The sequence below is a fragment of the Coenobita brevimanus genome, chromosome 112 (genome assembly GCF_032717465.1).
Source record: "Coenobita brevimanus isolate Jiangsu-jjx chromosome 112, ASM3271746v2, whole genome shotgun sequence".
Classification (NCBI taxonomy): Eukaryota; Metazoa; Arthropoda; class Malacostraca; order Decapoda; family Coenobitidae; genus Coenobita; species Coenobita brevimanus.
The window spans coordinates 33,867,311-33,879,097 of NC_137065.1; the positions used below are offsets into that span (position 1 = coordinate 33,867,311).

At 41.9% G+C, this 11,787-nt stretch overlaps 1 pseudogene; it reads right to left on the minus strand.

Annotated features, from left to right (window-relative positions):
* Positions 1-405: 405 nt before the first annotated feature.
* On the minus strand, positions 406-524 carry LOC145418238 (5S ribosomal RNA; annotated as a pseudogene).
* Positions 525-11,787: the final 11,263 nt, after the last annotated feature.

Below are 11,787 nucleotides of genomic sequence, written 5' to 3' on the forward strand. Positions count from 1 at the left end.
CCCTCTCTCTCACTCCATTTTTCTCTTTCTTCGTTTTTTCTTTCTTTTTCTGATATCTGAAATCTACGGTTTTCCAAACACAATGGGCTGAGGTAAGTGCACAACGCATGAATTTTGTTATGACTTTAATGAAATGCAGAAATGTTTGAATAAAGCATCACCAATAATCGTTCATTCATTCATTGCCAGACGCCATGTATCCCAAACGGGGTGGCCAAGGGCTTAGAGTTAATTGTTTTTACAGGGAGGGGCACTAATCCTCCACCAACCCCACTTGACACGTAGGGATGCCAACAGCATCTGGTGTTCCCAGGCGGTCACCCATCCAAGTACTAACCAGACCCAATAATTGTTTTTACAGGGAGGGGCACTAATCCTCCACCAACCCCACTTGACACGTAGGGATGCCAACAGCATCTGGTGTTCCCAGGCGGTCACCCATCCAAGTACTAACCAGACCCAACGTTGCTTAACTTCGCTGATCGGATGGGAAGCGGTGTACTCAACGTGGTAATAATCGTACCTTCTCATAAACCAAGAGATTAGAGCAAACTGGAGTGTGCGTGTGTGTGTGAAAAGATATATATATATATATATATATATATATATATATATATATATATATATACTGTGTGTTTGAGAGAGAGAGAGAGAGAGAGAGAGAGAGAGAGAGAGAGAGAGAGAGAGAGAGCGTAAAAGCCTGAAAACTACCATCCTTCTTTGGGTCTGAGATCGAACAACCAGAAACCATGAAATTATGACACTCTGGGGCAGCATAATGACCTCCTGTGCCTAATACTGGCTATATTTATCACACTCCTCGAATATACTTATCAATATTCCTCTCAGGTCATTTTCACAGGTGTTGAGCGGGTGTAGTCGTAAATATTCTTTCACAGCTGCTAAAACTAAACAGAGTCAGGACTGAATCTGTGACTTTATTTTATCATTCTCAGCAAGATACAGTAGAAGGCGTCGTGGCGTCTCATGTTTGCTTGTTATTACACCAGGGAGAGCGACAGGGAGAAGGGTATAATGTTTCCCTCGGTGTGTGTGTGTGTGTGTGTGTGTGTGTGTGTGTGTGTGTGTGTAAGAGAGTGTGTGAGCGTGGGCTTTATTTACTTGTTAAGAATATTACTGCACGTTGCCTCACCACCTCATGCCACCACTACTGCATTTCCTGAAAGGGGGAAATGTCATCTCTCTCTCTTTTCTCTCTCTCTCTCTCTCTCTCTCTCTCTCTCTCTCAAAAACATTCTCAGACTCACGTGCCTCTCAAAAAGTCAGATCATTTGGCGTAAACTGAGTGACCATTTTTTTGTCAACCATGATAAGATTTACAATGAAAGTCTTATCAATTCCAGACCCAACTGATTCCTTCTTAACTTAGTATTATCGTCTATGGTCAGCAAGGAGACCGAATTGGAGAAAGGGAGACCAAGGAGACAGAAGAAGAGGAGACCAAAGAGACAGAATTGGAGAAAGGGAGACCAAGGAGACAAAATTAGAGAAGGGGAGACCGAAGAGACAGAATTAGAGGAGACCGAGGGGACAGAATTAGAGACCGAGGAGACAGAATTAGAGAAGAGGAGACCAAGGAGACAGAATTAGAGAAGAGGAGACCGAGGAGACAGAATTAGAAAAGGGGAGACTGTGCCAAATTTAACCTCGTTTTCTTTATCACTGAATCGCAAAGTGGAAGGCAGACCCGTAAAAACTGAAGGTCAAATATAGAACGCCTGTGGTTAGTAGGTCGGGTTAGCCTGCATCCCATATTTCAGAAGGCAGTCAGCTACCATACAGGAAAGCCAGATACGCTCCATCATCGGCATGTACTTCAAAAATCACAAAAATAAATAAATAAATAAAAAACTGGCGGGGTGCTCCCTTTTTCGTGATTTCAGGTTAAGCATACGACTCTTAACCTCGTCCATTCACTTGGATTTTGAGCCATTCATGTCAAAATTATAAAATCTCTCTGTCACGTCCCCTCGCCACACACATTCCCTAATTTAACCCTTTGATTGCCACACGAACACCTGGGTATTGCATGCAGGCTTCAGGCAGGTAACTTTCATCAGGTGAGTGGAAATTTGGGTATTCAGGAGTGACTTTAGATACTCGTCAGCCCTTTCCTTACTTTGATTTTCCTTACTTAATATCGTCTTCTCTTAGCTTTGGTGACGTTACTTAGTTCGTTCATAGAAGGCGAAATTCTGATCTTACTAATTAACAATAATATGGTCATCTTTACTAAGGAAAATGTTATGGAATTATCTAATATTATTCTTGCAAGATCTGTCTCCCCCCCACAAAATATTAAGAGTTAATAAGAGTCATAATAACTTAGCGAAGAAGGTAGAGGCAATTAACAATAGATGAAAAGAACAGTAATTCACCAATATAAAAGCTAAGAAGCCGTGAGGAAGGGTACCTAATCTAACCTAAACTATTTTTCAACTATAGCCTGATCAGTAGTGTACAATTCTCGTGACGCGTTTGCCCAGAGTGCAGGGTTCAAACCAAAACGCGTGCGAGCATTTAAGAATTGGTGGTAATATGCAGTTTCATAAGCTTGCCTATGTTCGCATTCTCTGTCTCTGTCTCTGTCTGTCTGTTTGTCTGTCTCTCTCTCTCACACACACACACAAACACACACACACACACACACACACACACACACACACACACACACACACACACACACACACACACACACACACACACACACACACACACACACACACACACACCTCGAGTTCCCATTGGCTGCCACACCATTAACGGAGGTAATAGAGATGCAAGTTGCAGGTGTGGTGGAGAGGGCAGGCAAACGAGTATAATTATGTGGAGGGTAAGGGTACTATTGATCTTTGCCGTCAGTTGTCGGGTTTTTGGTGTGCTGGGTGAGTGGGAGAGAGACATCAGCGTTAGTCTTTGTTTCGTTACTACCTGTCTGTCGATATTTTACGCGTTAGTGCTTCTCTCTTTACTTCTATTCCTCGTATTGTGGGTGTTGTTCAGGGATGGTGAGGGTGGCTATACTCCTTTTACTCTAACTTGGCTTAAAATCCCCCCCTTCTCCGTCTCTGTCTGCCTGTCTGTCTGTCTGTCAGTCTCTCTTGAACCCTGAGTTGCTACAAGAGATTAACGTTAGATTATGTTGCTAGTCACGAAGTAGTTCTATGGAAAGGATGTTGAGCCACAGCACTGTCTTTCCCTACCAGTGATCTCCATGAAATAAGCAGCAAAAGGACGAACTTCTGGGCCAAGTTAAGGCAAAAGCACTATAGTTACCGCGAGCTTGGTGATGTTAGGCGAGTACGTGACTATACTCTTATTATTCTAACTTGGTCTAACTTTGCCATCTCTTCATCTTGAATACTGAGTTTTGGTAAGAGATTAACACTAGAATATGATGATGGTTACGAAGTGCTGTGGAGTGAGTGTAGAGTCGTCGTATACTAGAATATGATGATAGTCACGAAGAAGTGCTATGGAAAGAATGTAGAGTCGTCGTATGACAACTGAGCAGCGTGAAATAGGCTACAAAAGGACAAGAATCTGACCCAAAAAAGTGAAAAAAGTAGCAACGTTACTGATTTCCACGCTAACCACTCTAATATTGCAGTTGTTGCAGAGATCGGCAATCCTCGTCATCACTCCTAATATTGCAGGTTTTGTTGACAATGGCCGTGAAGTTGCATGTTATCAGTCGCAGTGAAGCTTGGTGTTGGTGAGTATGATGCTAATGATCTCCTCCCTAGTACTGCTAATTTTGAAGGTGCTGTTGAACCTGGCAGTGAAGATGAACGAGATTAGTTGCTGGTTTTGATGATAATGGCTGTGATGTCTGTTATCAGTTGAAATAAGCTTAGTGTTACTGAGAGTGACAACCAGCATCAGTAATTTCCTCATTTTTACTCTTGATACTGAGGTTAATGTTGATCCTGGCAGCGAAAATGAACGAGAGTAGTAGCCATGTGTTTATACTGGCCTTACTCTAACTTGGTAAAAATATTCGTAAAATTAATCGTCCTTTTGCAGCTTATTCCACGTAGCTCAGTGTCAGAATAAGGCAATACCGTGGCTAGACATTCTTTCCATAACACTTCTTTATCACTAACATCATAAATCTAGTGCTAATCTATTGCTAGCACTGAGTGTTGAAGATGGAGAGGTGGCAGTTTTAGGCCAAGACAGAGCAAGAAGGATATAGTGTGAGATATACTGGAGTGACTGCAGTGAAGTTTTATATTAAGTGTTCATAAGTTCAGTATCAATATTCTTCTCGTCACTGCTCCCAATATTGCAAGACCTGTTGATGCTGGCACGGATGTTGCATGGGATTGCTTGCCATGCACTATGCGTGAGTTAAGTTGGAAGAACAGCGGTGATTTTTATTCTATTGTGCTACCTGTTGATATTTTGGGCCTTCGTGTTTTCCCACTACTGGTCTTTTCGATATTGCAAGTATTGTTGCGTTTGACACTGGAATTGCACATAATCAATTGGATGGTACGAGGTGGTGAGTGTGAGTGACAGCAAGGTCACTTTTAGGATATTGTCAGCCAACATTTTCAGCGTTCAGTTCAGTTGATAGCCAAATGTAGTCAGACTGGAGAATTGATTTGACAAGTAACCAAGGAGACTCATTCCTATCTCATAACAGAATTTCACTGAAGATCACGCCAACTTTACTTAGTGCTCAAGTCGCAGGGCTTGGATCTGCTTAGTTGGTAGCCAAAGGTAGCCAGATTGGAGGACTGATTTGACACGTAACCAAGGAGACTCATTCGTACCTCATAATAACGGTCCATCAAATTTCACGCAATAACTACTGAATAATCAAGTTTCATGGAAGTGGCTTATTTTCGTCTGGGGTAAAAATAATAATGCTCGTCTCGTGTGTTGTTGATAATGTCAGTGGTATGAATATGCTCTCGTGATATAAGCCCGATTTAACCCCTCGAATTTGGCGACGCATTATTGTGGTTTATTCTTGGTTCCAGACGAGTTAATTAAACGCAGGGAAGATTTTTTTTTAATGAAGAGATTAGTGTATCCTATATCTAGCCTCCCAAGTTCGAAAAGTTAAACTGAGTGAAATCGCAGGAGATAATAAGCGTAAACTGAGAAGAGACGCCGCTATAATGACAGGCAGTAGTGGTGACAGCAGTGATTATTTTAAAAGTCACTACCTTTCATGTTTTAAAAATTCCCAAATCTATTCTGCAGGTAGGAATAGACTTATGGTTGTGAATAATTTCTTAAAAAAAAAAAAAAAAAAAAAAAAAAAAAAAAAAAAGGGAAGGTAGAAAGTGGACTTGAATGCGACCCCCCTAATCCTTCCCTTTGTGAATTTCCCTGTGAGTCGGAATCCTAAGGGGGTTAGTCGTCGAAGCTGGCGGAAGTGAGTATGAGGAGAGGGAGAGGATGGTGCAGGGAGGGGGTGAAAAGAAGAAGGTTATTTGGTGGTGCTGATTGTCATAAACTGATAACATAGAGGCTTTGATACTAATGTGAGGGTAAAACGAATCATGAAAATTCATTGACAGTAACTGGGAAAGAAGCCTGGGCAAGAAAATAAACACTGCTGGGTAGAAACAGATGTGTTTATAATAACGCAGAGAAAATTACCAGTGTAGTTTAGCGTCATTTACTGGGCATCGTGATACAGCTGCACTGATAGATTAAAATGCACTAATTTGGCACAGTATCAGCTGACTGTACCACAAGCAAGATAGCAAAACCTGACTACTACTACAAACAACATGTAGAAGATTGACAATTAACTATCAATAGAAATTAATGATGGCAATTCGCTGCTAAATAGGTCTGTAGCTTTATGAGATGTGGCAGTGTAAGGTGCGGCAGTGTAAGGTGTGGTAGTGTAAGGTGTGGTAGTGTAAGGTGTGGTAGTGTAAGGTGTGGCAGTGTAAGATGTGGCAGTGTAAGGTGTGGCAGTGTAAGGTGTGGCAGTGTAAGGTGTGGCAGTGTAGGGTGAGGAAGTGTGAGGTGTGGCAGTGTAAGGTGTGGTAGTGTAAGGTGTGGCAGTGTAAGGTGTGGCAGTGTAAGGTGTGGTAGTGTAAGGTGTGGCAGTGTAAGGTGTGGCAGTGTAGGGTGAGGCAGTGTAAGGTGTGGTAGTGTAAGGTGTGGTAGTGTAAGGTGTGGTAGTGTAAGGTGTGGTAGTGTAAGGTGTGGCAGTGTAAGGTGTGGTAGTGTAAGGTGTGGTAGTGTAAGGTGAGGCAGTGTAGGGTGTGGCAGTGTAAGGTGTGGTAGTGTAAGGTGTGGCAGTGTAAGGTGTGGCAGTGTAGGGTGAGGCAGTGTAAGGCGTGGTAGTGTAAGGTGTGGTAGTGTAAGGTGTGGTAGTGTAAGGTGTGGTAGTGTAAGGTGTGGTAGTGTAAGGTGAGGCAGTGTAAGGTGTGGTAGTGTAAGGTGTGGTAGTGTAAGGTGTGGCAGTGTAAGGTGTGGTAGTGTAAGGTGTGGTAGTGTAAGGTGAGGCAGTGTAGGGTGTGGCAGTGTAAGGTGTGGTAGTGTAAGGTGTGGCAGTGTAAGGTGTGGCAGTGTAGGGTGAGGCAGTGTAAGGTGTGGTAGTGTAAGGTGTGGTAGTGTAAGGTGTGGTAGTGTAAGGTGTGGTAGTGCAAGGTGTGGCAGTTTAAGGTGTGGCAGTGTAAGGTGTGGCAGTGTAAGGTGTGGCAGTGTATGGTGAGGCAGTGTAAGGTGTGGTAGTGTAAGGTGTGGTAGTGTAAGGTGTGGTAGTGTAAGGTGTGGTAGTGTAAGGTGTGGCAGTGTAAGGTGTGGCAGTGTAAGGTGTGGCAGTGTAGGGTGAGGCAGTGTAAGGCGTGGTAGTGTAAGGTGTGGTAGTGTAAGGTGTGGTAGTGTAAGGTGTGGTAGTGTAAGGTGAGGCAGTGTAAGGTGTGGTAGTGTAAGGTGTGGTAGTGTAAGATGTGGCAGTGTAAGGTGTGGCAGTGTAAGGTGTGGTAGTGTAAGGTGTGGCAGTGTAAGGTGTGGTAGTGTAAGGTGTGGTAGTGTAAGGTGTGGTAGTGTAAGGTGTGGTAGTGTAAGGTGTGGCAGTGTAAGGTGTGGCAGTGTAAGGTGTGGCAGTGTAAGGTGTGGCAGTGTAAGGTGTGGTAGTGTAAGGTGTGGTAGTGTAAGGTGTGGCAGTGTAGGGTGAGGCAGTGTAGGGTGAGGCAGTGTAAGGTGTGGCAGTGTAAGGTGTGGTAGTGTAAGGTGTGGTAGTGTAAGGTGTGGCAGTGTAAGGTGTGGCAGTGTAGGGTGAAGCAGTGTAGGGTGAGGCAGTGTAAGGTGTGGCAGTGTAAGGTGTGGTAGTGTTAGGTGTAGTAGTGTTAGGTGTGGCAGTGTAGGGTGAGGCAGTGTAAGGTGTGGCAGTGTAAGGTGTGGTAGTGTAAGGTGTGGTAGTGTAAGGTGTGGTAGTGTAAGGTGTGGTAGTGTAAGGTGTGGCAGTGTAGGGTGAGGCAGTGTAGGGTGAGGCAGTGTAAGGTGTGGCAGTGTAAGGTGTGGCAGTGTAAGGTGTGGCAGTGTAAGGTGTGGCAGTGTAAGGTGTGGTAGTGTAAGGTGTGGCAGTGTAAGGTGTGGTAGTGTAAGGTGTGGTAGTGTAAGGTGTGGTAGTGTAAAGTGTGGCAGTGTAGGGTGAGGCAGTGTAAGGTGTGGTAGTGTAAGGTGTGGCAGTGTAAGGTGTGGTATCTATCAGAGAGGGGATGCATTTTTAAGCTAAGTGGGGCCACACATCTCCACAAACTCTTAAACACATCAAGAATGGATATCCTAGGTGACATAATCCGTACATCCGGTGACCTTTGACCTCCCTGCCCTCCAACCGGACGCACCCAGACTAAATGACGATTATTTTCTTGTAGTTACTGCTGGATGAGTCAGTTTGTTTCGGGTTGGTAGCTACTGGCGAGGTAATAATGAGTACAAATTGCATCTGATGTGTATAATTAGTGAAGTTATGGCAGGTGTGGGGAGTTTCTGTAATAATACATGATTACATCCGACACCAGAGCAGACCGGTTCATGACAGCAGATTCATTTATTTCTCATGAGATCGTTCAGGAATTTGCTGAAAACCCTAATTGAACAGTCACCTAAAAACCATCTTAGAAAGAAAACTTATTCTTGAAACAACATCCAGAGGGTTCCTTTTCAACAGTTTAGGTCAGCCAAGCATTGATAATGTGCAAAAGACGTGTTATAAGAAAGTTTGGTACATTCGAAATTTGCCAGTTGGTTCACATTATTATTATTATTCATATTATTGTTTCACAGGTCTACAAGAAAATCTATTCGATATTTCGGGATAAAACCTAGCCAGTCGTACTTAATGGATCACTGGGCGTATCCATGACCTATTTTAAAACACATAATCGAAAACTGATCATACACCTTCCGGATACATCGAGATTCCTCTACGCCACTGCAGGCACGTGAGAAGCCATTCAAGTAAGGAATTGCCATCAAGTATCAATAGTGCATCAGTAGCAGCGTGACTATTAAATTTTATATTGTACTACGTTATTACTAAGTGGAAAACTCTAGCTAGTAGATTACTTACGCGGGCAATGAAGCGCCATTGTGGGAACGGGTCTTTGCGTAATTAACAAGCACCGGTACAATTTTACGCATTTACATTAATTTTTAACTCAAGGCTTTACTCAGCATTTTTTTTAGTTCATTCCTGAAGTCTCAACAGGCTTGTGTGTCACGTGAGACAACTGAAAAGCGTGGGTTTGTGCTTTGTGCTCTAATTGGAAGTGACCACGGTGTGATATCGTGACCATTTCTTAAAGTGAACTAACTCCAAACTTGGATCAGTTTTTCAACGTTACTGGAATTCATCGTGACAGTAACCATCTCACGAGTCAACTGCAGGAGGGCGCAGAGGAGGGGGCAGAGGAAGAGATGGAGGAGGGGGGCGAGGAAGAGGCAGAGGAAGGGGACGAGGAGGGCATGGGGGAGGAAAAAGAAGTGTCTCCTACATCAATTATTACTGTAATTAATGCAGTAATGTTACATTTTCAATTTCACAATAAAACAATCACCCACTATCATGCAAAATAGTCGTGCAAAGCACACAAAAAGATTATGATTCTGCCTTGTAATCAATTTGAATATATGGCGTTTCAGATTTTGTTCAATGCAACTTCTTAATAATTATCTTTGTTTAATCAATTTGCAAAATATAGAGATTCTGAAACAATGTTCGCCGTAAGAGGCCTCACAATCATAGTAAATAAAATGAAGACCAGAATTTAAAATAACCAAGAATCAGTGCGTGCAAAGCCACAACAGCTTTGCACAACACCACAGCAATGAAAATTATTAGAAAATGCCAAGTGTTTAGTGTCATAACATAAAAGATTTAATGGTAACTGAAACGCATGAATTTTAATTGTTTGATTCATAAATAGATGATAAAAAAAGGTAAGCAAACAAAGTAAATGAAAAATTAAGTAATTTAAAAAATGGGGAACAGGGATCACTATAAAAAAAATTAAACAAGCAAGGAAGGATCGCTAGAGAGCATACCAAACCAGCAAGGATTCAAGTAACGATGGCAGTGTTAACCCACAAATCCCTATTTTGACTCTTTACAAATTGTTAGTGCCAGAGTCAAAAGGGATCTGTGGGTTTACATTGTCAACTTTACTTGAATCCTTGTTGGTTTTGCATGCTCTCCACTGATCCTTCCTTGTTTACTTTTTTTTTTTTTTTTTTTTTTTTTTTAGCGATCCCTAGTCCCCATTTTTAAATTACTATAGTCGCGGCGCGACTCTGAGGTTGTCATTATCGTACCCTGGCAACCTACCATTCAAAAGTGCGTCCAATTTCGTATCATATTATACACGAATCATATTATTAAGCATGAATATATTATACACGAATATTATTATACACGAATCACATACGTCTCGTATTATACACGAAATCAGACGCACTTTTGAATGGTAGGTTGCCAAGGCACGATAATAACAACATCAGAGTCGCGTGCCACGATTATAGTCATTTTATTTACCTACTACATTATTTTTCAGGATAATACACGAACTGCCAGAACTATACAGTGTTTATGTTTTTAGACCTGTAAAACATCGGGTAAAATGACAGACATTGTTATCAAGAAATATTAATGTGTGTGTGTGTGTGTGTGTGTCGAATTATATACGAAAATGAGTTTTGTATGCACGAAGTCTTGGGTTCTTTCTCTTCCGGATAAAAGTATTGTATGTAAAACATTTAATATATTTGACGAAACAGAGAAAATCTTTTTATGCTAAGGAAAATTATGGCACCAATTCAGGATTACAAAAAAGTTGGCATTCACTGTAAATTAACACACTGAGTTCAAAAAGCTGGCCAATTAGTCAAGAGTAACCAGATATTATATGTGAAATTAACCCTCTTGCTGTCTAAAAACTACAAGCCGTGTGGTAGTCGAAGTAATGATAGTTATGTAGAGTTAGTTATATGGTCTGGGAGTTAATAGAGCCTAACTGCAGTATCTTCCCCCTTCATAACTCTCTCAGGACGTCTTATAACTTCATATGGCCAAAGCATCAGCAAAAATATATGTGGCCTTTGCTGAATGCCACCTCAAAATCTGCAGTCTTTTGGGAACAAGAGTTGAGAGCGTGAATGAGTGAGTGAGAGTAACTGAGTATAAATGGATCTGGACGACAAAGTGAAAGTAACTAAGTAAGGGCATAGGAGTACAAGAGTGACCGAGTGAATGTGAGAGTGAGTGTGTATGAGAGAGCAGGAGTGCGTGGGAGCAGGAGAGAGTGAGAATGAAAATAAGTGGGAATGAGTATGTGTGGGTGTCCTAGTGAGAGAGAGTGTGAAACTGACTGTGAGAGAGTGAGTGAGAGAGGGTGAGGAGGGCAAGAGAAATATCACAGATCATAACAACTTCCTTAGAGTGATACAGTAATTGTAATTCTTTATCTCTGAACTGAAGATAACTTTGGAAATTGTCAGGGTAAAAAGTGCAAGGGATGACTGATGTTTATAATATGATTCAAATAACAGGAGGCACATAATATAATCTTGCAATGACACTATGGATGCGAGACTAATATTAACATAGGCCATATTATTTCCTTTTGCAATGGCACTGGTTGCAAGACGAAAGATCACCCTTGCAATGACACTATGGTTGCAGTACTAACAATAACAGAGGCCATAATATTTCCCTTTGAAATGACACTGGTTGCAAAACGAAAAATAACCCTTGCAATGACACTGGTTGCAATACGAAAAATCACCCCTGCAATGACACTAGTTGCAAGACGAAAAAAATCACCCTTGCAATGACACTGGTTGCAATATGAAAAATCACACTATGTTTTCAGTGCAACAACAGTGATCATAAGCAATAACGCTATGGCTGCAGTACAAACAACAGTATGATCATAGTTGCAATACTGTGTGCAACGAGGAACTGTGAGGTATGGGGCGGTGTTCTCGTGTGGTTAGGAAACTTAACACCTCTTCCTTACCGGTTTATTTCTGATTCTGCCCCGTTGCTATATTCCTGTGCGTTATTCATGCACTTTATGTCGATATTAAAGGGGTATAAATAACAATGAGGATGTTAATGGGAGGTTTGGGAACTAAATCGGTAAGGAAGAGGTGCTAGGGAGCCTTCTTACTTCTTAGTTTGAGGTTTGTATTAACACACTCAGCCTCAACTGCGCATTATACAAACAGCAGGAGACACCGTAACATTTCCTCTGTAGTAAATGTTTGGTTGCAAAAGCTACA